The sequence below is a fragment of the Hyla sarda genome, chromosome 3 (genome assembly GCF_029499605.1).
Source record: "Hyla sarda isolate aHylSar1 chromosome 3, aHylSar1.hap1, whole genome shotgun sequence".
Classification (NCBI taxonomy): Eukaryota; Metazoa; Chordata; class Amphibia; order Anura; family Hylidae; genus Hyla; species Hyla sarda.
In genome coordinates, this window is record NC_079191.1 from 25795489 (window position 1) to 25821878 (window position 26390).

The 26390-nt window shown below is 39.5% G+C and overlaps 1 protein-coding gene across 10 annotated transcripts in view; it reads left to right on the top strand.

Moving 5' to 3' along the window:
• SUPT3H (SPT3 homolog, SAGA and STAGA complex component) overlaps nucleotides 1-26390 on the top strand; it is a 565704-nt gene that overhangs the window by 86344 nt on the left and 452970 nt on the right. The window contains exon 1 of one of the 10 annotated variants that reach the window (XM_056563941.1): nucleotides 1432-1450. The exons of the other annotated variants lie outside the window; for them this stretch is intronic. The gene's annotated coding sequence lies outside the window, so the exon portion shown is untranslated. Of the gene's footprint in view, nucleotides 1-1431; nucleotides 1451-26390 lie in introns of those variants that run through there. 10 annotated transcript variants of the gene reach the window in all.

Consider the following 26390-nt stretch of genomic DNA (forward strand, 5'->3'; position numbering starts at 1 on the left):
TGAGATAGATAGATATTATAGAAATGTAATATATATACTGTATATAAATATATATATATATATATATATGATAGAGATTATAGAAATGTGATAGATAGATATATATATGAGATAGATAGAGATTATAGAAATGTACTAGATATATATAAATATGAGATAGAGATTATTTAAATTTGATATATGATAGAGATTATAGAAATGTGATATATATAATATGAGATGGATAGAGATTATAGAAATGTGATATATGAATGAGATGGATAGAGATTATAGAAATGTAATAGATATATATATGAGATGGATAGAGATGATAGAAATGTGATATATATATATATATATATGACAGAGATTATAGAAATGTAATAGATATATATATATATATATATGAGATAGATGGAGATTATAGAAATGTGAGATATATATATATATATATATATATATATATATATATGACAGAGATTATAGAAATGTGATATATATATATATATATATATATATATATATATATATATATATATGAATGAGATGGATAGAGATTATAGAAATGTAATAGATATATATATAAATGAGATGGATAGAGATGATAGAAATGTAATAGATATATATATATATATGAGATGGATAGAGATGATAGAAATGTTATAGATATATATAAGATAGATAGATATAAGATCCCGTCGATAAAAACACAGCTAGATATAGATAATGTAGACGGATAGGTAAATAGATGTAGATATATAAATATTAGGTAGGTAAATAGATAATGTTGATATTTCCACATCAATCGGCTTTATCTATTTACCTACCTAATATTTTATCTATCTATATTTATTTACCTATCCATCTGCATTATCGATCTGCCTAAATTCACTTGTGTATATTTTGAAAATGTGTTTCTACCAGAAGTCCCATAGTCCCTGTATATATGTATGTCCCAGCCATCTGTGGAGCATGTTTTCGGATGATTTCTCTACTTGGTGCAGACATCTGTGTTTACTATCCTGGACAGTAGGTCAGTTGGCAGCGAGCAGCTGCAGCTACCGGTAGAGGAGGAATGCTCTGTGAGAAGCCTGCAGCATGGTCCTGGTGTCTAGGTACATTGGAGGTGTGCACGATCAGGTTTTTACATATAGCACTGCAGGCTCTGAGCTTATAAGTGGTCTTGCCAAATAGCTCAGCTCACAGTGCATCAAATCTAGTGATGTGTTTTAGGGCCTCTGCGGTTAAGTCCTATTTTTACTAATTTCCTTTAAACAGTGGGGTGCCTGGAAATAGGACGGGAATTAAAGTGAGCTGCTTGCTGAAATGATTAGGTGACTTAATAGACTCTGCTCTGTGCACAACTCTGCCCTTGCTGCATTTAAAGAGCTTTCCAGGTGCTTCACCTGCATATTCTTCCAGCCCAGCACTTGTCATTTCCAGCATCGGTTACATCTATTTTGTACAACAGGTATGTGAACATTTTTCAAAAATTTGTAGTATTGACATTGAACTTTTTGTTCTAGAATGGCTTCATCGTGACATAGGTGCGTGTGTTGTGTCCTCCCTCTTGAATGTTGTGTGGGTTGCGCTACCTGTGGCCTGCTGTTTCCGACAAATTTTTATTCCTTTCCCCCACTATATACTTAAAAACAAAAAAAAAAGCATGAATGATCGGGTTATGCACTTACCCCAAAAGAAGTTTTGCTGACATGGAGTTACAGAACTGAATAGGCTGTTGGACGCCATCGCCGACCCGTGCAGTCTCCTGCTTGGTGCCCGACAGGTGTCTTGTGTATTTTTGTACGTCCCGATTTGTAAAATCCCTTTTGAGGCTTCAAACTGCGAATACAGATTTCGGACATAGAGAATAGTGAAACCTTAATACGAGTCCTAGACCTGAACTAGCCCTTTCTCCACATTAAACCCAAGTCCCATGCTTGACCCAAAAAATGACAAGACTATTATTACTACATAAGAATGTGGTTTAAGAGCACTTACCGACAATGATGGTCTTGAAGACTGGTAGTGACCTGCGGAGATTAACCATTTAAAAACCAGAGGCTCCGTGCTGTCCTCCTGGAGAAAGTTTGCACCGCACTTGTGGTTCTGTGGTTGTTTGTGAGGCGAATGAAGCATTCACACAATCCAAAAAAGCAAAAGCTTTTAAAACTCCTTTTTTCTGCTAGCAATGTTACTGGAGAGGCAAAATCATGTGGTTGATGACATCAGAGTTCTCAAAGTGGGACAGCCTTCGTCTGTGGCTTTCTCTCTCTCCTCTTTTTTTTTTTATTTTGACAAAAGGATCGTGGTAAGGCCTTTCCTGGCATCCAGAAGGATATAGCTTTTTAATTTTTCTGACTCATGAAGAATTGGAGAGAGTACAAATTCGGCATGAGCTCAAACTCCTTTACAGCTAAAAAGCATATGGAACACAGAAGTAATGTTCTACAATATCCTGCTCGGGATTTACCCCCTCGTGCCGTATATTCCCCCTCATTTTGGTCTGCGTTTTTTTTATTGTCTCTAGGAAATCGAATCGAATTGGCACCACAGCCGAGTAATCGTCCTGGACAGCAGCAGAGATTTTACTAGTAGAATAATACACATCTTTCTTTCGGGGGTCTGCAGTAAACCAAGGTCTGCTTCGGATTTGCAGCAGTTAGTTTTTGGTGCTTTTTCTTCTGTTTCTGACTGTCAGAATCTGTAACTCGTTGTTGTAATTTTTTTTTATTTTTTTACTTTTCATGCCTGTCTGGTTCCTAACTGTTTCATTGGCTGTCAAAGGAGTGCCAGCATCAATGCTGCTGTGCATAGTTTACATCTTTTCTGTCTACGGGAGCAAAGGGGGGGGAAAAAAGATGCCTTTCTGTTACCTTGGAGAGTCAGGTCACATTGCTCAGAATCGGCAGCGATATGTTGTTGCTGTACATTGTTCTGGTAATGTAGGCCAGGTTTAGCAGTTACCCGTCAATCTTACTTTGGAGTGGTTACCGAAAGGAAGGGATCGGACATTTTCTTCTTCTTTTTGTCCTATTAAGCTATTTTTAGAGTAAATATTTGTTCTTTTTATATGGAGGACTACAAATGAACTCAAAATGCTTTCTTCTCTTTCAAAGGGTTATCCAGTGTTTTCTAAAAATAATATGGTGCTGGGGTGGGATAATAGAAAAAAAAAAAGCCTATACTTGTCTAGCCCTGGTTCCCTGCAGCTCCTGTTCACCCCTGTATAGTCCCCTGATCAGACTGAGACAGGACACCACTGTAGCCATTGATTGGCTGAGCTTGGAAGGTCCTGCACTTCTGAGTACTTGTCTATAGTAGCAGATCAGGGGGGCTGCAGGAAAATGGGGCTAGTTAAAGGGGTTCTCCCTTGTTTATACTGTTTTTTGTTATTATGTTTGTGTGTCATGTGTGTATAAGTATGTGTTTTTTTTTATGTGTGTTGTGATTATGTATATATGTATTTTCTTACCTTTTGTGAAGATCCGGAAGCTGTCCCCTTTTTCTGCCAGTGGCTTGCTGTGTAACCTCGGCCTCCGCCATGTTGTGTTCGGTAAGTGGGATGTCGGGGGGTGTGTTCTTGCTTCTGTCCTTCCTATCTTCTGACGTCCGAGGCGAATCTTTTCTTCCTGTTTTTCCGTGGCTCAGCGACGAATCTGCGGCCTCTTCCGACGCATGCGCAGGTAGTTTGTTTTTTGTTTTTTTACCAATAAAGTTTTTTTTGTCTAATTGACAAACTGTCTGCGCTTGCGCGAAGCTGCGCTATTAGTGTAGACCTAACGTACGCTACGCTGTTAGCGTAGCACTTGCGTACTCTCGCATGCGCAGACAGTTTGTCAATTAGACAAAAAAAACTTTATTGGTAAAAAAAAAAAAAAAAAACTACCTGCGCATGCGCCGGAAGAGGCCGCAGATTCGTCGCTGAGCCACGGAAGAAACAGGAAGAAAAGATTCGCCTCGGACGTCAGAAGATAGGAAGGACAGAAGCAAGAACACACCCCCCGACATCCCACTTACCGAACACAACATGGCGGAGGCCGAGGTTACACAGCAAGCCGCTGGAAGAAAAAGGGGACAGCTTCCGGATCTTCACAAAAGGTAAGAAAATACATATATACATAATCACAACACACATAAAAAAACACATACTTATACACACATAACACACAAACATAACAACAAAAAACTGTATAAACAAGGGAGAACCCCCTTAAGTATATATTTTTTCTATTTTTCCCCTGTCCCAGCACCATATTATTTTTTTTAAATAAAACACTGCATAACCAATTTAACTGCTTAAAGGGGTATTCTCATTTAGAAACATTATCTTCTAACAACCAGATTGGGGACATCTGATGAATTAGTAGGGGTCCGACAGCTCAAAGAACCGACTACAAACAGTCTCTCAATTAATTAAACAGCACCGCACTCCATTCTCTTTAGGGCTTCCACATATTGCCAATTGACAATGTTTAGAAGCCCCTTAGAGAATGAATGTAGCACTTGCTGTGCACTTTGTTCTTTCGGGGCACAATTTTCCTGCTAGTTATTTTTTATCCTGTGGATAGGAGATATCTTTCCAAAATAAGAATAACCCTTGAAGGACCACCTATATAAATTCCCAGTCCTAAGTCATTGTACATACACATTGTCGGTTCTGTTTATGGAATTGGTGTAGCGGTAGTGATACTGCCTCTTTGTCTCGGTCATGTGACCCCTGGAATGCCAATGGAAAAAGGCTGTTTGGTGCAGCCAAAGGTAATAGTAATAAAATATAGTCTCCAGACAATAAATTAAAGTACTGACATTTTTTTTACACGTACATATAAAAGCCACTCCTCATCAGTCATTGTCATAACATTTTAGGGCAAGTATCTGACTGGATATCCTAATATCCTAACAAACAAAAACGATATAGCTGTTGAAGTGTACCTGTTCTTTAAAAAAAAAAAAAAAAAAAAAGTTTGACACATCCCAAGGATCAATCAGCATGTGTCCCTTTTAGTTGTGCCAGTTTTTTTTATTTTAATTTTTTAATTTTAATTTTAAATATAAGCTGTTGTGTGTGCACATGAGTAGTAGCACTGTTTTTGGCTTTTTTTTTGTTACCAGTTTTTCCCCTCTGTTGGTTCCATCTTCAATTTTTAGTCTTTCCTTGGCTAGTGGGTGGAGTCTAGCATTTATAATTTCTCTTATGCACTGTACATACACAGAAGTGAGAATGTGCTCTCCTACGTTTTCATACACTCCCTAAAAAGCAGCAGCAACATGTAGGGCATTATAGAGCAGTGGTGAAGGGTCTAAGCTGTAAATTAAGTCCTGTGGGGTGAGATCTAATACAGTAAACTATTGTGTTCTCTTTGCAGTCTGTGTTTACTTCAGGCTTTCTCTAGTCACACCCCCATTCTCTCCCTCTATAACCCCCCTCCCCATCTACTTGCATGGGCAGCATATAACATGATCCTTCAGTGATTTGCTAGTCAGAGATTGGGCTATATTTTAACATACGGTAAATAAAAGTTTAGAAAGGTGTGGGTAAAGAAAGGAGAAAGCTAAAATAATTTTTTCATTTTCATACATAATCTACATACGGCAGACACGTCCTAGCATGTAGTATACACATTCACAACACACACATACGTGCTAACCTTTAAAATAACTGAAAAAAGTTGCAGTTTCAAATGACTGTATTTATACTGTAATTTAGCAAATTTAGTTTCACACATATAATGTAGCTCTCTTTTATGTTCTGCAGCAGAAGCAGGTCTGTGATTATCTTAGAGAAAAATAATATCCCTGGCAACGTCTAATTTATATCTAGTCTTATTTGTGCTTTATGAAGAATGGGGGGGGGGGATGCATATAGTTTACTATAAATCATAACCTTTGAAATTACATTCTCTGTAAAGTGTGCTTTTTTCATGCATAGTAATCTATTGCTCCCTGTTATCAGCCTCCTTTCATGGGTTATAAGATGAGGGATTTATTATTATTATTATGGTTTTTTTTAACTACATTTTACATTTTTTTTTACATTTTACACACACTTGGTTGCCTGGGTTTCCTCCAGGTACTCCGGTTTCCTCCAGGTACTCCGGTTTCCTCCAGGTACTCCGGTTTCCTCCAGGTACTCCGGTTTCCTCCCACACTCCAAAATATACTGATAACTGGACAGGAGCCAGTTTGAGTGTAAAGTAAATCTTGATGACATTTCCTTCTCAGGTAAGTCACACACATATTTTTGGGGCTGTCCATAGACCATCATTAGACTAGGGCGCCTTCTCCTATTGCTTCTTGGTCCAGCTGTGATGTGTTGGACAGGGTCATCATGAAATCTCTAACCAGTCTATATCTACACAACCCCATTATCCACAAGTTGCACTGTCCTGTGTGACCTGACTCCTTTCTAACGTAGCCAACAGGAACTTTTTCAGCAATTATGTCTAAAGTAGCTGTTGGATTTGATCAGACCCGATCAGGCCTTGGGGACCTATGGCCCTGTTACCAGTTGACTAGTTTGCCTGGCTTGGAATATGTTTTGCGGGTCCTTATTACATCATACCTGTATACTATTTTATAAATAATCAAAAGAAAACAACTGATGTAATGCACTTAATATATGTGATGACCTACCCATGACATATGTATAACCCACCAACTCCAGTCATGTTCCTATAATTGCAGCAGTAGTATTAACCCCTTAACGACCACGGATGTAAATGTACGTCCTGGTTTGGCGGGACTTCCGGCACCAGGACGTACATTTACGTCCTGTGTATGACCGCGAGCATCGGAACGTTGCTCGCGTCATACACGGCAGGTTCCGGCTGCTGATAGCAGCCGGGGGCCCGCCTGTAATGGCCGACATCCGCGATCGCGCGGATGTCCGCCATTAACCCCTCAGATGCCGTGATCAATACAGAGCACGGCATCTGCGGCATTGCGGTACTTTGAATGGACGATCGGATCGTCCGCAGCGCTGCCGCAGCGATCCGATCATCCAGCATGGAGGCCGGAGGTCACCTCACCTGGCTCCGGCCGTCTCCCGGAGTCTTCTGCTCTGGTCTGAGATCGAGCAGATCAGAGCAGAAGATCACTGATAATACTGATCAGTGCTATGTCCTATACATATCACTGCACAGTATTAGCAATCAAAGGATTGCTATAGATAGTCCCCTATGGGGACATAAAAAGTGTAAAAAAAAAAAGTTGAAAAATGTAAAAATAAAAAGTGAAAAAAAGTGAAAAATCCCCTCCCCCAATAAAAATGAAAATTGTCCGTTTTTCCCATTTTACCCCCAAAAAGCGTAATTTTTTTATAAACATATTTGGTATCGCCGCGTGCGTAAATGACCGAACTATCAAAATATTATGTTAATGATCCCATACGGTGAATGTTGTAAACGTAAAAAATAAAAAAAGTCCAAAAATGCTGCTTTTTTGTCACATTTTATTTAAAAAATGTATTAAAAAATTATCTAAAGATTTATATATGCAAATGTGGTATCGATAAAAGTACAGATGACGGCGCAAAAAAATGAGCCCTCATACCGCCCTATATACCGAAAAATGAAAAAGTTATAGGTGGTCAAAATAGGGCGATTTTAGATTACTGATTTTGAACAGAAAGCTTTAGATTTTTTTTAAGTGGTACAAAAATATAAAAGTATCTAGCCACGGGTATCATTTTAATCGTATTGACCCACAGAGTAAAGAACACATATCATTTTTACTGTAATTTGTACAGTGTAAAAACCCCTCCAAAATGTGCAAAATTTTGGTTTTCATTTAAATTCCCTCCCTAAAAATTTTTTTTGGGGGGGTTCGCCGTACATTTTATGGTAAAATGAGAGGTTTCATTACACAGTACAATTGGTTACGCAAAAAACAAGCCCTTATATGGGTCTGTAGATGGAAATATAAAAGAGTTATGGATTTTAGAAGGTGAGGAGGAAAAAACGAAAACGCAAAAATAAAATTGGCCTGGTCCTTAAGGTGAAAATGGGCTTGGTCCTTAAGGGGTTAAAGGGGTACTCCGGCCCTAAGACATCTTATCCCCTATCCAAAGGATAGGGGATAAGATGTCTGACCGCTGTGGGTCCCGCTGCTGGGGACCCCCGCAATCTTGCCTCTTTGAGCTGCACGCCGTGCTGCCAGCTCACAAACTCCCGGGTGCCGACCACGGGGCTGGAGTATCGTGATGTCACAACTCCGCCCCTGTGTGACGTCACCCCCGCCCCCGCTATGCAAGTCTATGGGAGGGGGCGTGATGGCCGTCACGCCCCCTCCCATAGACTTGCATAGCGGGGGCGGGGCATGATGTCACACGGGGGTGGAGTCGTGATTTCACGATAATCCGGCCCCGTGGTCGGCACCAGGCAGTTTGCGAACTGGCAGCGCGGTGTGCAGCTCAAAGAGGTGGGTGCCGAATGCAAGATTGCGGGGGTCACCAGCAGCGGGACCCCCGCAGTCAGACATCTTATCCCCTATCCTTTTGATAGGGGATAAGATGTCTTAGGGCCGGAGTTCCCCTTTAATTACTTGCTGTCTGACTGTCCCAAAGGACTCAATATCCGATTATTTATATAATTTTGCATCTAGTTTGGAAAAAGGATGGGATTCAGTCAGCAGTGTTTGAGGCTTTATTATAACAGGTATGAAATATTAGCAATTTTATATGTGATTCGTGGGCAATACCAAATTCAAGGTTATTATTGTACTAGTAAATGAGAATAATGTTGTACAAGCACCTATACTAAAACATAACTTTTGTTATTTAATCTATAAACATTTCAATCCATTCCAAAATGAATATCGCATTTATGAACCATTATCATCCCTACTCCTTGATCACTAAGAATTCTACAATTGTGTCAGGCTAATAGCATCAATAGAAAAATGTAGTGATCAGAAGATTGTAAACCAATGGACATATCACCATGATACAGTAAAGAGAATAGATGACCCTTCATGCAAAATAATACATGAATGATTGGGCACAATGTCCATCAAAAACAATTGCCCCTTTACAACCTCTGTCCTTTTCGTGGGGCATAGTGTGTGGCCTTATTAAAGGCCTTTTAATTATTTAATTTTTTTTATAATTATTAGTTAATGTTGATGTTCTTTTATCCTGTAATTAATCCCCAGATGTATGTCCCCTGATGATGCTGTTTAGATACGGTGAAACACGTTGGGATCAGGGTACCGATTAGTCCAGGTTTCCACACAGGTTTTTTCTGGTGTATTTTATTTTTTATTTTTTTAAACTGCCACTGCGCTTTTTAAGCTAAAGTCAGAAGTTGATCCAGTAGGAAGAAAAAGTCCTTCCTTTAATATTTCCCATTCTTTTTTAATTCACTTCTGGCTGTGGCTCAAAAACTGCAGTGGCAGTTTTCCAAAGAACACCAGAAAAAAACCTAGTCTAAATTGGACTGGGGCAACTGTCAATAATTTATTATCTATTCCATTTACTGTGTCGTGGTGATATGTCCATTGGTTTACCTCCTTCTGATTACTACATTTTTCTATAGATTTTATTGGCCTGACACAATTGTTGGATTCTTAGTGATCAAAGAGTAGGGAGGATAATAGGTCATAAATGTGCTATCAATTTTGTAAATGTGTGACATTTTTATAGATTTAGTAATAAAAGTTAAAGGGGTAATCTGGTGGAAAACAATTATAAAAATCTTAATCCTTCCAGTACTTATCAGCTGCTGTGTACTACAGAGAAAGTTGTAAAGTTCTTTTCTATCTGATCACAGTGCTCTCTGCTGACACCTCTGCCCGTGTCAGGAACTGTCCAGATCAGGAGAGGTTTGCTGTGGACATTTGTTCCTTCTCTGGACAGTTCCTGATATGGACAGAGGTGTCAGCAGAGAGCACTGTGGTCAGACAGAAGAGAACAATACAACTTCCTCTAGAGCATACAGTATCTGATAAGTACTGGAAGAATTCATATTTTTAAATAGAAGTAATTTACAAATTTGTTTAACTTTATGGCACCAGTTGATTTAAAAAATAAGCTTCCTCACCAATGGCTGTTAAGTGGAAACGTAACACAATTTTTAAGAAAGACGTATGGAGAAACAGTTTGGTGTTTTTTTTTTTTTTTTTGAAACCATAATAACTACAAAAGAAACGCAGCATTTTCTTGTACAGGTGTCAGATTATTCATCCATCTTATTCAAATTAGACAATCGGTTTTTACCAATGACGAGTTTTTATCACTAATCAGTTTGTCCACATAAATGGGTGGTTTTTGCTAGGAAGGCTCTTAACCTCTCTGAAATGGGCCATAAAACTCTTAATCCTTCCAGTACTTATTAGCTGCTGAATACTACAGAGGAAATTATTTTCTTTTTGGAACACAAAGCTCTCTGCTGACTTCATGACCACAGTGCTCTCTGCTGACATCTCTGTCCATTTTAAGAACTGTCCAGAGTAGGAGAAAATCCCCATAGCAAACATATGCTGCTCTGGGCAGTTCCTAAAATGGACAGAGATGTCAGCAGAGAGCACTGTGCTCGTGATGTCAGCAGAGAACTCTGTTCCAAAAAGAAAAGAATTTCCTCTGTAGTATTCAGCAGTTAATAAGTACTGGAAGGATTAAGATTTTTTAATAGAAATCATTTACAGATCTGTTTAACTTTCTGGCACCAGTTGATTTAAAAAAGTTTTACACCGGAGTACCCTTTTAAGCCAAATCCCCTTTCTTAAAGACACACCTCTTTAACAGAAAAGCCTGCAACAAAGGTTCTATTGTTCTTCTCCGTGATTGGAGCAGAATAGAAAAAAACAAAAACGTGCTAGTGTTTCCATTACACACCAGGCACTGAGAGCAACCCCTGCACCCCATTTGACTTTTTGCTATTTTGTCTGGTATGTTTGACTAAAGCTGTGACAAAGACGCCTAACAGAACCTCCAACACAGGCATGAAAAATAAGTTTTTGAGCATCTCAATCGTGTCTTAGGAATCTCCTTGGTAAATAAAATATATTTCACACTTATGTTTAATAACCCTTGGCCCATTTGGAAATCAAGAAAGTTCTGTTCCCAGTAAGGTCAACCTATAGTAAAATATTGACACAGAGGAAAGATAAATCTTGTCCGAACTGTGTCCCATGGTTTATCTGATGCTTTGGAAATTCTTTTGCACCTCCTCCTGACATGTCTTTCAACAATGAGATCCCTCTGAGGCCAAGTTTCCACTTTGTTTTTTGTTTTCTGGCAGTTTTTGGATTTCTGCCACTGCAGTTTTTGAGCCAAAGTCAGAAGTGGATCCATAATGGAGGAGAAGTGTAAGTTTTTCCTTTATATGTCCTATTCCTTTTGAATACACTTCTGGCTTTTGCTCAAAAACTTCAGTGGCAGAAATCCAAAAACTGCCAGAAAAAAACCCAAGTGGAAACTTAGCCTCATACTTGGGAAACTCTCTGTGGACCATGGCTTCTGCTTTGAGATGCAACTAAATAACTGCAGTTTTTAAGCCAAAGGGATAGACTGTACTTCTCCTTGCTCATGGATCCACCTCTGGCTTTGACTCAAAAACTGCAGTGGCAGTTTTACAGAAATACTGTGGATACATAGCCTAAAGGTGGAAAAAGTTCTGACATGTCTTGTCTTTGTCTCATTCTTTAACCCCTTAACGCATATGGATGTTTATGAACGTCCAAAAGTGTCTCCTTAGGGTATGACGCGTGCTCAGCAGGTGATCGCGCATCATACCCGGTGGGTCCCGGTTGCTATAAGCAACCAGGACCCGTGGCTAATGCCGGACATCGCCGATGTAAAAGCTTCCCGGCAGCTCAGTCAGGCTGATCGGGACCATCGCGGTAAAATCGTGATGTCCCGATCAGCTAGGATGCAGCAGAAGGGTCACTTACCTGCCTCCTGCGCGTCTGAACGCGATTTATTGCTCCAAGCCTGAAATGCAATGGCAGTGATCAGTGTATTGAATCAATGTACTGCATGTCATAGTCCCCTATGGGAGCTATAACATTGCAAAAAAAAGGGAAAAAAATAAGTTAATCACCCCCCCTTTTCCCAATAAAAAAAAAAACTGTGTAAATAAAAATAAACGTGTGATATCGCCGCGTGCGAAAATGTCCGAACTATAAAAATATATCGTTAATGAAACCGCATGGTCAGTGGCATACGCGCAAAAAAAAATTGAAAGTCCAAAATAGCATATTTTTGGTCACTTTTTATACCATAAAAAGCGATCAAAAAGTCAGATCAAATAAAAAATGGTAACGATAAAAACTTCAGATCACGGTGCAAAAAATGAGCCCTCATACTGTTCCGTACATGGAGAAATAAAAAAGTTATAGGGGTCAGAATAGGACAATTTTAAACTTATACATTTTCCTGCATGTAGTTATGATTTTTTTCAGAAGTACGACAAAATCAAACCTATAAAAGTAGGGGATCATTTTAACCGTATGGACCTACAGAATAAAGAGAAGGTGTCATTTTTACCGAAAATGTACTGCGTAGAAACGGAAGCCCCCAAAAGTTACAAAATGGCGTTTTTTTCTTCCATTTTGTCGCACAATGATTTGTATTTTCCATTTCGCCGTAGATTTTGGGGTAAAATGACTGATGTCATTACAAAGTAGAATGGGTGGCGCAAAAAATAAGCCATCATATGGATTTTTAGGTGCAAAATTGAAAGTGTTATTATTTTTAAAAGAAAAAACGAAAATGCAAAAACTGAAAAACCCTCCGTCCTTAAGGGGTTAACATCACAAGAACCTTCAAATAGAGCAGGACTTCTTGGGTACAGGATTCATGGCGCTGACCAGGACAAGGAACCGCGGGACTAGAGAGGTAATCCACCAACTGGTTTATTGACAACAATGCAACGTGTTTCACTGCGCATGCGCAGTGAAACACGTTGCATTGTTGTCAATAAACCAGTTGGTGGATTACCTTTCTAGTCCTGCAGGTCCTTGTCCTGGTCAGCGCCATGAATCCTGTACTGATGAAGTCCTGCTCTATTTTATGATACTACTCCAGAAAGGCAGCAGACGGGTATGTCAACATGTTCCTACTAGAGATGAGCGACGTTACAGTACTTCGATTCTGCACGAACCTCGCGGCTCGGCGGTTGCTGACTTTTCCTGCATAAATTAGTTCAGCTTTCCGGTGCTCCGCTGGGCTGGAAAAGGTGGATACAGTCCTAGGAGACTCTCTCCGAGCCAAGCCGCAAGGTTCGTGCAGAATCGAAGTACTGTAACTTCGCTCCTCTCTAGTTTGTACATTACAATAACACAGATATCTAGTACCTCTTGTTTTCTTCAGTACTTAAAACAAAGTCCAAAAAAGAGAGAGAAATACAAAATTAAATTTAAAGGAGTTATCCGGGAAAAAACTTTTTTTTAATTATCGACTGTCTCCAGAAAGTTAAACAGATTTGTAAATTACTTCTATAAAAAAAAATCTTAATCATTTCAGTACTTATGAGCTGCTGAAGTTGAGTTGTTCTTTTCTGTTTAAGTGCTCTCTGATGACACATGTCTCGGGAACCGCCAAGTTTAGAAGCAAATGCCCATAGCAAACCTCTTCTACTCTGTGCAGTTCCCGAGAAAAGCAGAGATGTCAGCAGAGAGCACTGTTGCCAGACAGAAAACAACAACTCAACTTCAGCAGCTGATAATTATTGAAAGGATTAAGATTTTTTAATAGAAGTAATTTACAAATCTGTTTAACTTTTTGGAGCCAGTTGAAAAGTTTGCAGCAGTTTATCAAATCAACTCCATTTACTGCAACTGCTGCAAGTTGTCTTTTACCATTTATACCATTTCTAGCACGTGTGAATTTAGCCTTACTGTAGGTTCCTGTGAGAACACTATTTAACCATTTACTAGTGTTAATAAATATATAATCACAACTAGAACATATCTGCTAAGTTGATCTAAGCGCTAAGAATTTACTGCGGGCTGTGGTGAGACTGCTATCGGCATTCTATGGATTTGTTTTCTCCTCAAAATCAGATAGATTTTTGTTTAATTCTTTATTTTTTTTTATACTTTATTCATTTACTCTCAAAGCAAATACACACTGTCAATTTCCAAGCCGTCCAAAATAGCACTTTGTGTTAATTGCATGGTTTCCCCGGGTCCTTAAATTGCACGTTTTATAGCCTCGAAGTCTTCAGACCGAGCTTTGTAGGAGGCATTTGCAAAAGAAAAAAATGTCTTAAATAAATCATCCAATTCTATTTTCATTTAAGTTCATTTCTTCAAGAAGTTCATCAAAATGAGCTGCTGTACTGTAAATACTGAAGAATCTCACTGTCGGAAGCTTGGCTTATCAACTTTTCCAAGGCTTTCTAGTATATCTTTTGAAGGTATGTTTTGAGATTATTTTTTTGTTACTTTTTTTTATTAGTTATATTGCGTTTTCCTTGTCATACTTTGTGAATCTTGATAAAAAATCCAAAACCTGAGAGCCAAAGTTCCAAAATATTCATTCCAGATATAGATGATATGTTTATTGGATTCTTCCGTTGTAAATCTTTGGGGAAAAAAAAAAAACAAAAAACTATATCTCAGCCTAGCTAGATATTTTAGTAATTTAAAATGTCTGTTAATTGAACCTTTAAAATAATTTTCCTAACTGTTGTCTTACGACTAAGGAAAGAGCATTGATTTTCTTGTTTATAGAATGGGTTAATAGACTAGAAATACTTTTTGTTAAAGCATCCTACGATGAACTTGGCTTATGATAATAAGAGCCTACTAATCCCCCACTGGGATGAAGCCATCGGGCTCCGTCATTAGAGACTTTCAGCTTTCATGGCGTATTTTGGCTGGTTTCGTTAGTCCGGTTCTGTAATTTTTTTTTCTTACTTGTCATCATTCTTGCTATAAACAGATATTAATGTATTCAAACTGATCATATATATTCATATCATCTCTGTTGGAGTCTTCACTTTATATGCCTAATGTGAAATCACGAGCGTCCGGGATGTTGCTCATCGGAAATAAATTCAAAGTGTTTAAGTCCAATCTTTCAAAAAAAAAAAAAATAAATTTAAAATAAAAAATACATTAATTAATTAACCAAATTTCGAATTACTTTTTTTTCTTTTTTGTTTATCACATTAACTTGGGAAAGGTTCTTTTGGTGGAAATAGGAGCCTTGATTTTTTTATTTTTATTTTTTGTATTCTGTGCACTGAAATTTTCTCACCTCCTTTTAGCTGTCTGGATATTAACATAATAGCTATTTAAATATGATTGTATTATTTTCAAGGCCTACAAAATGGTTTCTGGCTGTTGGGATAAATGGAAACACATGAATGTCTGTTGTGTGTTCTTAACTCCTTTATATCAAAATGTTCAGAGCTTGTAAAAAAAAAAAAAAAAAAAAAGGAAAAATAGAAGAAAAAAATTAAAAAGTTTTCCCCTTTACAATGTCAACTTAGATATTGCATTGTCGTAACTGTTGTTTTTCTTCACGGTTACTTTGCTCTACCTATAAAACTTAAAATGACCCTGTGTCTACCTAGACATATTTTTTCCTTATGTGTAAAAGTATATCACACAGAGTACAGTATATGTGTGAAAACGTGCATAATGGAGACCTTTATTTCTCTGCTACTGATATGATTTATATTGGCCCCTAGTGACTTTAGCTGGGAAATTGGTAATTTCTGAAATAGTACTTCTGATTTCTTTTTTTTTTTTTTGGTGAGGGGGATATTTGGATCTGTTATACAGCTTTTTTTTTTGTGACGGCAAGCATAAAATAGAAAATAAATAGTCTATGTGACATTAAGTGAAAGAAAATAAAACTGTATTAATAATTGGGTCAGTGTCTGCTCACCTTAAATAAATGTACATTTAATAAAGATTACGTCTTACAATTCCGGGATGTCGAATGCCATTCCGTCTGGTGGTTATCTTTTCTATTATAGGTTTTTTTTCTGAGCTGTATATATTTTACTATATAACCATATTATTTACAGTATTGTAATAGACAGCAGTTAGTTGACTCAATGGGTCTATGTTCACACAGTATTTTGGCAGTTTTTTTTTAAGGCTGTGTTATGGGTCAGAAATGTCCCAAAAATATAGTCATTTTGCATTATTAAAATGTAAAAACTGCTTGTATTTCCCATTGTGTAAAACTTTATTCCTGTAATTTTTTATGGCTACACGCTTAAATGCAAGGTCCTTTTTTGGCCCTTGGCAGCTCAAAAAATGTCTGTTTTTAGGGATGTTTTTAGCCTGTTTTAGAAAATGGTTGGCTTGCCTATTAGCCTTACCTTTAGAAAAAAAAATCTCAGACAGTATATGTCTTGAAAAACACTTAAGGTGAAAATACTGCTAGATAAACTTTTTTAGCCAAATGTAACTATTCGATAGTAAAATATAAAAAATAAGTATTAAAATATGTAAAAATATAGTTTTTTTTTTTTTTCATACGATTTTGTTTTTCTACCATTCATCTCGTAGGCTACTTAATACACTTCATTAAAAGGCATGTACAAAATGTTATCAACTAAGGAACGCCACCAAAAAATTTGTTACCAAAAAAATAAAATAAATAAATACCGTAAATAAACCCTGCCATTCTGAAATTACTTTTTTTTCATGCATTTTTGAATGCCAGAAAAGAACAGTGTGTGAAGAAAACCTTAAATATATACTGAGAATCACATTTTCTGTAATCACCCTGTGGGTACAATCAGTGTAAATTGTAGTAATGAAGGTCGTCCAAATTATAGAGCTCCGTAATTGTGATGAGTACAGAAAAATATTTCTGTCTGGCCGCAACGCCGAGAACTTTTTATGATATAGTGAGCACTTAATAATGGCTATGCTTGGCTTTTTTTTAAATACTATAAAATAGTCAATAGTGTAGATTACATGATCTGTGCATTGTATTGCCACAGCAATATTGGAATATTGGTTGGAATAATTTCATATATATATATATATATATATATATATATATTTGTGTAAATACATACATATAAATATGTTTAAATAAATCTTTTTATTATCTTTGAAATTTTAAGATTATTTTTTTTCTTAGCTTTAAATCTGTGCGAATATTAAGGTTTTACAAGGTCCCTGAAGTTGAGTATTTTTGGGTCTGATATATCTACTTGGATTTGGTTATGTAGATGAAACAAATAGCCCCTAAAAAGTGACTATTATTATCAAATTATTTTGGGAGACCTCCCTTTTTCAAGTCAAACTACTAGTCTAGTAAAAAAAATAAATGTTACAAGATTTTTCAACATTCTATGACTTTTCATTTGCATAACTGGACTAATATGGTACTCCAAACTACTGTGTGTGCGTCTATACAGTCATGGTCGAAAATGTTGGCACACCTGAAATTTTTTAATAAAATGCAGTATTTCTCACAGAAAAGGATTGTAGTAACACATGTTTTGCTATACACATGCAATTCCCTTTGTGTGTATTGGAACTAAACCAAAAAAGGGAGGAAAAAAAGCAAAATTGAACATAATGTCACCAAACTCCAAAAATGGGCTGGACAAAATTATTGGCACTCGTAACTTAATATTTGGTTGCACACCCTTTGGAAAAAATAACTGAAATCAGTCACTTCCTATAACCATCAATAAGCTTCTTACACCTCTCAGCCGGAATGTTGGGCCACTCTTCCTTTGCAAACTGCTCCAGGTCTCTCTTGTTGGAAGGTGCCTTTTCCCAAGAGCAATTTTAAGATCTCTCCACAGGTGTTCAATGGGATTCAGATCTGGACTCTCTTTTACGTATGTTTGGGGTCATTGTCTTGCTGAAAGACCCAAGATCTCTGATGCAAACCCAACTTGTGACCCAAAATCCGTTGGTAATCCTCAGATTTCATGATGTCTTGCACACATTCAAGGCCCCCAGTGCCAGAGGCAGCAAAACAACCCCAAAACATCTTTGAACCTCCACCATATTTCACTATAGGTACTGTGTTCTTTTGTTTGTAGGCCTCATTCCGTTTTCGGTAAACTGTAGAAAGATGTGCTTTACCAAAAAGCTCTATCTTGGTCTCATCTGTCCACAAGATGTTTTTCCAGAAGGATTTTGGCTTACTCAAGTTCATTTTGGCAAAATCTAGTCTTGCTTTTTTATGTCTCTGTGTCAGCAGTGGGGTCCTCCTGGGTCTCCTCCATAGTGTTTCATTTCATTTAAATGTTGATGGATAGTTTGCGCTGACACTGATGCTCCCTGAGCCTGCAGGACAGCTTGAATATCTTTGGAACTTGTTTGGGGCTGCTTATCCACCATCCGGACTATCCTGCGTTTACACCTTTCATAAATTTTCTCTTCCGTCCACGCCCAGGGAGATTAGCTACAGTGCCATGGGTTGCAAACTTCTTGATAATGTGCACTGTGGACAAAGGCAAATCTAGATCTCTGGAGATGGACTTGTAACCTTGAGATTGTTGATATTTTTCCACAATTTTGGTTCTCAAGTCCTCAGACAGTTCTCTTCTCCTCTTTCTGTTGTCCATGCTTAGTGTGGCGCACACAGACACACAATGCAAATACTAAGTGAACTTCTCTCCTTTTTATCTGCTTTCAAGTGTGATGTTTATAGTGCCCACGCCTGTTACTTGCCACAGGCGAGTTTAAAGGAGCATCACATGCTTGAAACATGCTTATTTTTCCACAATTTTGAAAGGGTGCCATAAATTTTGTCCAGCCCATTTTTGGAATTTGGTGTGACATTATGTCCAGTCTGCTTTTTTCCTCCCTTTTTTTGGTTTAGTTCCAGTACACACAAAGGGAATAAACATTTGTATAGCAAAACATGTGTTACTGCCATCCTTTTCTGTGAGAAATACTTCATTTTCTACAAAAATTTCAGGGGTTACAACATTTTCGACAAGACTATCTATCTATATACAGTGGTCCCTCAACATACGATGGTAATTCGTTCCAAACGAGCCATCGTTTGTCGAATCCATCGTATGTTGAGGGATTCGTGCAATGTAAAGTATAGGAAGCTGTAGTCACCTGTCCCCGCCGCTCGAGATGGTGTCCCCGCCGCTCCCGATGGTGATCCCGGGCCTCCGCTGGGCTCTCCGCTGTCTTCTCCGGTCCTCTTCTGTCTTCTCCGGTCCTCTTCTGTCTTCTCCGGTCCTCTTCTGTCTTCCGCAAGGCCTTACTGGGCCTGCGTAGCGACGTCATTACGCCGCTGCGTACGCCATTCCTATTCCTCTGAGAGGCCATCGTATGTCGATTTCATCATATGTCGGAGCCATTGTAGGTCGGGGGGTCACTGTAAGTATGTATATATATATATATATATATATATATATATATATATATATATATATATAATACTAATGGGTGTTATTTATTATATTATGCACAGAATAATGGCTATTGGACTGTGTTTACCAGCTTTCTAATTCGTTTTTTTTCTAGTTATTTTCTTGGAACAAGGAAACTAAAGCAGACCCCAATTACTTCTTTGGGCTCTGTCATCATACCTGCCATTTTGACATAAAGAGTATCTCTGCATACTGTGTTTTTTTCTCTCTTCAAAAGTCTGCAACACAAGCTCCTACAGGTGCCTGCAGCGCAGATGTCAACTTGTCTTTGCCTGGTATAGTATCATTTAGGTGCCGTAATAATCTGTTTCTATTTCTTTCAAATACGATATTATTGTAAGAACTTCCCTGACTACAGACAAGGCCTTTAGACATTTTGGAAGCGCTAGTATAACTATATAGACTTTTACGATATTATTATGTTACAACACAGTAAAGTATGCTCTAAGAATATCCTATTTATGAGTCAGATAAAATAGGTAATCTGCCCCCCCCCCTATATTTATTTTTTATTTTTTTTATTTAAAGCTATTTATTTTTTATTTTTTTTTTAGCTAAAGAATGTATTTTATAGCAGATGGGCATATACTCCTTTTGCTGATTGTTTTATACAGATAGCTATGTCCTGTGTAAGCTTCCTGCTTAAGCAGTTTATTCCCTTGTTAGTAGGAGCTTATCAGAGCTTACTGCGGTAGAACTATGGACCCGGTCCACGGACTCTTGGTGGTCTTCAGAGGAACGTTCCTCAGCTTTGACAGGTGAGACAGAGACTTTCCAGTGCCACTGCTCTTGGATGAATATAGCTGTGGTTGGAGAGTAAGCAACTTGCCAAAAATATATGGGCAAGGCCACACACAGTCTTTAAAATAGTCATTGTGGGCTTATTTTTAGTTGGTGTGTGTCTTAATATTTTATGGTTCCTGATACAACAGGGGAGTTATGTCAAGGGTCAGAGAAAATTATTAGGCGACTAATCAAAGAGGAAGTGTTATATTTAATGGCTTTTCTGTGAATTGGTTTAGAAACTCATGGAGACATGCTGGTGGGATCGGTTCTTTTCATTGAGACATCAGCCCTGTTCAGTAGAAGGGGGTGGGGAGCGCGGATGATGGTGAGAGGTTAATGTGGAATTAAAGTGCTGATTTATAGCACGGACCTTCAAACATTTGTAATCAATTAGGCATGGTGTGATAACTACCCTGATTTTTTTCCCTCTTTTTGGCACTTTCATAGCCGACTTACACATCTTGCACGTATTTTTAGATTAGCTCTTGCATATTCAACTTTTTTTTTTCTCCTTCTAGTACCTTAGGTGAACTTTTTCTCCTTGTAAGTTAACCTCTTCCAGGTCCTTACATAATAAATTTTTTTACGAGAATGATTGATTACATTTTTATTTATAAACCAAAAAAAGTCAGATATGGTTATTGGGTCATTCGGAATCAACCTACGCAATGTTAAAGTTGCCGGCCTTGTTTGTTGTGGCTTTGCTTAATAAAGTTGTGGACTTAAAAACGTTACTGTCCTTTGAAACAAAACGGTTGACATGTCAAAAGTTTAGATCGCAATGGGTTTCAGTCTTAAATCCCACTGCGATCGCGAGTTATAAGACGATGAAGTGAAGGGCAGTACTCTACATTTCCTCTTTTGACGGTAATGCCTTAAGGGGTTTAAAATAAAACCGCTTCCTGATCCCCACAAAGGGTTAATGCTAGGTACTTTACTGGTTTGCCCATGATATGAGCAGAAGTAAAGTTAGGGTTTGAAAAATGTTGGCAGTACAACTTTGAAAGGGTTGTCCAGTTTAAAGAAAAAAAAAAAGTTTTAAAAATAAATGTAGGGCTGGGCGGTATACCGGTTCATACCGAATACCGGATTTTTTTTCCTTCACGATATGAATTTTAATCCATACCGCAATACTGGTTTGGCCCCTCCACCTCGGGAATGAATTATCAGCCGCAGCGCACTGTCCCCACATCGGGGAACTAATCATATGTGACCCGCGAGCGCTGTTCTGCCCCCTAATTAGTTATTAGCCCAGCGCTGCACTGTCCCCATCGGGGTAAATACTCACATATCACCCGCAAGCGCTGCCCTCCTCGTCCTCCTCTTTGTTGCGACCGCTGGAGCTGACACTCTATACCAGAGGTCTTCAACCTCGAGATGTTGCAAAACTACAACTCCCAGCATGCCCAGACAGCCGTTGGCTGTCTGGGCATGCTGGGAGTTGTAGTTTTGCAACATCTGGAGGTCCGCAGGTTGAAGACCAGTGCTCTATACTTTATCCCTATGCCCGGGCTGCAAAAGGTAAACAAAATAAACTTTAACTCGCCTTCCCCGTCGGTCCGGACCAGCTTCCTAGTGAATAGAACGTCGGAGAGCCGTCAGAATATCACCGGCCGGGCATAGGGATACCGCACAGTATAGTGTGTCAGCGCCGGTGGCCGCAACAAACAGGACGAGGAGGGCAGCGCTTGCGGGTGACGTGAGTAGTACACTGATGGAGACAGCGCAGCGCTGGGCTAATAATTAATTGGGGGGGGGGGATACCGTTATATACTGTGTAACCGCCATAAGTTACAAAAATACCGCAATACACATATTTGGTCATAGTGCTCAGCCCTAACATCATGTACCCTAATGGAAGGGAGACTTCTGTACTCCTCTTTTGGCCAGAACGGAGAGCAGCTACAAAGAGAGTCTCTCTCTTACACTGTCTATTATTGCACAGATACCCCATCAGTTGAAATTGACACTGTGTAATGCATAATTTTGCCTCTGGAGGCACTGCAGGAAAATTAAACACTGGCCAGGGGAAGATTTATCAAAGCCTGTGCAGAAGAAAAGTTGCTGAGTTGCCTATAGGAACCAACCAGATCGCTTCTTTCATTTTGCAGAGGCCTTGGTAAAAAGGAAAGAAACGATCTGATTGGTTGCTATTGGCAACTGGGTAAGTCTTGCTCTGCACAGGTTTTGATAAATCTCCCCCTGGTGATCATAGATTAAAGCTAATTGTTGATCCTAGCTGTGGGGAATGTTGTGATGAGCTTATTCTCACGACTCCTCTCTCAGGTAGGAAGAGTCCATTTGAGAAGTGTATGGCAATGTGATCCAGCTCGCTCCACCCGTTCACCCTCGACACGGATTCGCACCCAGCCTGGTGCATACAAATCCAAATGCAAGAACGGCAATCCAGCGTGGGTCAGTAGAAAATCCAGATTTTATTATCTCACGTTAAAAACGGTACAAACAACCAGCAGATCAGATCAGACGCGTTTCAGACGCATGCGCCCTTCATCAGTGCGCGTCCATTGCAGAGATCCCCTTTAAGCAGTACCTTTCATTCTAATCACATTTTGCTTTTTGTGTAGATATCACAAAACAATCACATTTTAATATGGGATTTCTGTGGGATGTTATATTTTGAGGTTTTTTTATTCAAATTTTTTCTGAATTCATGTTACTGTTCAGCAGGAAAATGGAAATAATAAAAGTGTCAGATCTGCCACATAATGAACACCAACGGCACCCAGTGGACTGCAGTAACAATAAGTTTGTCGGGTTTCCATCATGGTGCCCAATTTTTTACCATGGAAAATAATGCAGTATTTTTCCATTGTTTTTAACTCAACATCCTAGTGTCTCCAGCACAGATGTGAACAGTGTTTGCGGAGCTAGTTTCAATTACATACATTATATAATTTCAGAGATCCCAGCTGTTCTTAGACCACAGCTAAAGCCTGCGCTGGCTGTGACAACCAAGCCGTGATACCAAGGATTTTTGTATAGGACAAACTCCAACAACAGTCCTATGAATGCAGCATTTCCTGAGCTAATTCCCGAGTTTTCTTTTTGCCCATATCATGCTCACTAACCACCACTATTTCTACAGTGCCATCTTGTTTTATTCCAACACAGCTGCCCCCTGTTTCATCACTGTAACTGGGCCATGTTATCACCAGTCTGACCCACCGAAAATCAGTGGTTACTGTATCAGAGGAAGTGGTCAGTCCTGGGTCAGCTAACTTCCTTTGAACTACAGGATGACGTCATCACCTATGAGATCCCTCTAATTAGCTCAAATTTTTTTCTCCTGCTGGATAACCCCAAATAAAGGAGTTCTGTAGTGAAAGATAACTTATCCCCTATCCAAAGGATAGGGGATAAGTTATAGAATTCGGGGGGGGGGGGGGGGCCCGACCACTGGGACCCCCCCGTGATCTCCAGAATGCTCGAAGGGGGCTAGAGGGGGCGTGCCGACTGACGCGCCCCTTCATGTATCCCATAAAGATACATGGAGGGGGCGTGTCGGCCGTGGCTTCCTGCGGAGGTTGGAACGGCTGCTTCCAGCAGACTGGGGCCACGTTCAGGACATAAATTATTTTTGTCTGCACTAATCCTTTAAAGCTTTCCTTAAAATTGAGAGTTAGCACACATTGCCCCATATTAAAGGGGTACTCTTGTGGAATTTTTTTTTTTTTTTTTATCAACTGGTGCCAGAAAGTTAAACAGATTTGTAAATGACTTCTATTAAAAAATCGTAATCCTTCCAGTACTTTTTAGATGCTGAATACTACAGAGGAAATGGTTTTCTTTTTGGAACACAGAGCTCTCTGCTGATATCATGACCACAGTGCTCTCTGCTGACATCTCTGTCCATTTTAGGAACTGTCCAGAGCAGCATATGTTTGCAATGGGGATTTTCTCCTAGTCTGGACAGTTCTTAAAATGGACAGAGATGTCAGCAGAGAGCACTGTGCTCGTTATGTCAGCAGAGAGCTCTGTGTTCCAAAAAGAAAACCATTTCCTTTGTAGTATTCAGCAGCTAATAAGTACTGGATGGATTAAGATGTGTTAATAGAAGTAATTTACTAATTTGTTTAACTTTCTGGCACCAGTTGATTTAAAAAAATCTTCCTCTAGAAACTGACTCAGCAGTTATGCTACAACAGACGGTAAAATAAGAAAGCTCAGTGGGAGATGGGTCCTGTCTAATAATTATCTTAAAGGAGTACTCCGGCGTGCACCTTTCTCATTTTATCCGGTCCGGGCTGCAAAATAAAAGAAAACACACTTTCTCTTACCTTCCTACGCTCCCCCGGTGCTCCGGTACAGGTGTTCGGTCCCCGGGCTGTTTGCTTCTTACTTCCTGTTAGCCCGCACTTCACACGGAGCTTCAGCCTATCACCAGCCGAGGCGGGACATCGCTGCGGCCGGTGATAGGCTGAAGCTCCGTGTGACGTGTTGGGCTAACAGGAAGTAAGAAGAATACAGCCCGGGGACCGAACACCTGTACCGGAGCTCCGGGGGAGCCTAGGCAGGTAAGATAAGTGAGTTTTCTTTTATTTTGCAGCCCGGACAGGATAAAATGAGAAAAGTGCGCGCCGGGCTACTCCTTTAAAAGCTATGGACACTTTTGAAATGGAAAAGGATTATTTTACATATTAGTGGTCACCTTAAGTAAAAAATGTACTGAATTTTAGTCTGCAGACTTAAAGGGGTACTCCACCCCTAGACATCTTATCCCCTATCCAAAGGATAGGGGATAAGATGTCAGATCACCAGGGTCCCGCCGCTGGGGACCCCCGCAATATAGAAAGCAGCACGCACCTGTAACTGCTTCCGGAAGCGCTGGAAGATCGTGACGTCACAACTCCGCCCCCGTGATGACATCACGGAGCTGGTGGATGTTAGAGACCTTGCGCTCCCCCATCTTCCATTTGAGGATTCCCCCCCCCCCTCTAGCTTAACCTCTGCAGCAATGCTGGCAGCACATATTTGCCTATTTTCCAAAGACACCTTCTAAATATGAAGCGGAGAAACTTTTTTGGTCTACCATGGCGAGGCATCTTCTGAGTTGAACCTGTCTTGTAAAACCACTGTATGGTCTTGCCCAGCGGCTGCAGCTCAATTCTAGGTTCCTGGCAATCTTCTTATAGTCTTGGTCATCGTCGGTCATGTAGAGCAACTAATCTTTTTTTATTTTTTTAACATTCTCAAAGATGAGGTGCTATGTTAAACTTCCAGTGATCAGTAGAGCGTGTGAGAGCGATAGCACCAAATTTAAGACATCTGCTCCCCATTCACACCTGAGACCTTGTAACACTAACAAGTCACATGTTCCTGAAGAGGGATATTGGCTAATTGAGCCCAATTTTAACATTTCCACTTAGGGGTGTACTCACTTTTGTTGCCAAGGTTTGGGCATTAATTGCTGTGTTTTGAATTATGGTGAGGGGACAACAAAATTAAAGGGGTTGTCCAGGAATAATAAAAAAAAAACCTGAGCTTATTTCTTTTAAAAACTGAGTCAGTTTTGTCCTAATTTACTTCATTGGAACTGATCTACAATACCACACACATCCTGAGGACAGGTGTGGTGTTTTTTTTTTTTTTTTTTTTTTAATAAAGAAATCCGAGCTGTCTTTCTAATCCTGCATAACCCCTTTAAACACTGTTATACAGGCTGTGCCCACTTTACATGGTAGTAGAGTGTTATTTCTGCAGTGTTTATATAAATTATGTATATACCCCAAATTTGTTCCATTAAAGGGGTTCTCTGGCGCTAAGACATCTTATCCCCTATCCAAAGAATAGGGGATAAGATGCCTGATCGCTGGGGACCCCCGTAATCTTGCACGCAGCACCCCGTTACAATCAGTCCCCGGAGCATGTTCGCTCCGGGTCTGATTACTGGCGATCACGGGGCTGTCGCGCCCCCTCCCATAGGCTTGCATTGATGGGGCAGAGCGTGACGTCACACGGGGGCGGAGCCGTGACATCACAATGCTCCGGCCCCCATGATCGGCAGTAATCAGACCTGGAGCGAACATGCTCTGGGGACTGATTGTAACAGGGTGCTGCGTGCAAGATCACGGGGGTCCCCAGCGGCAGGATAGGGGATAAGATGTCTTAGCGCTGGAGTACCCCTTTAAATATACAACTCAACTTAAACTAAGAAAGTTATGGCTCTTGAAAGCAACAGTCTGTGTCCTTAGGGGAGGGAGTCTCATCTAGACAGTTGCACAGTGCGACCCGTTCCCACTTTAGCGGACTTGCCCCAGCCATGTGTGTACCGGTTGC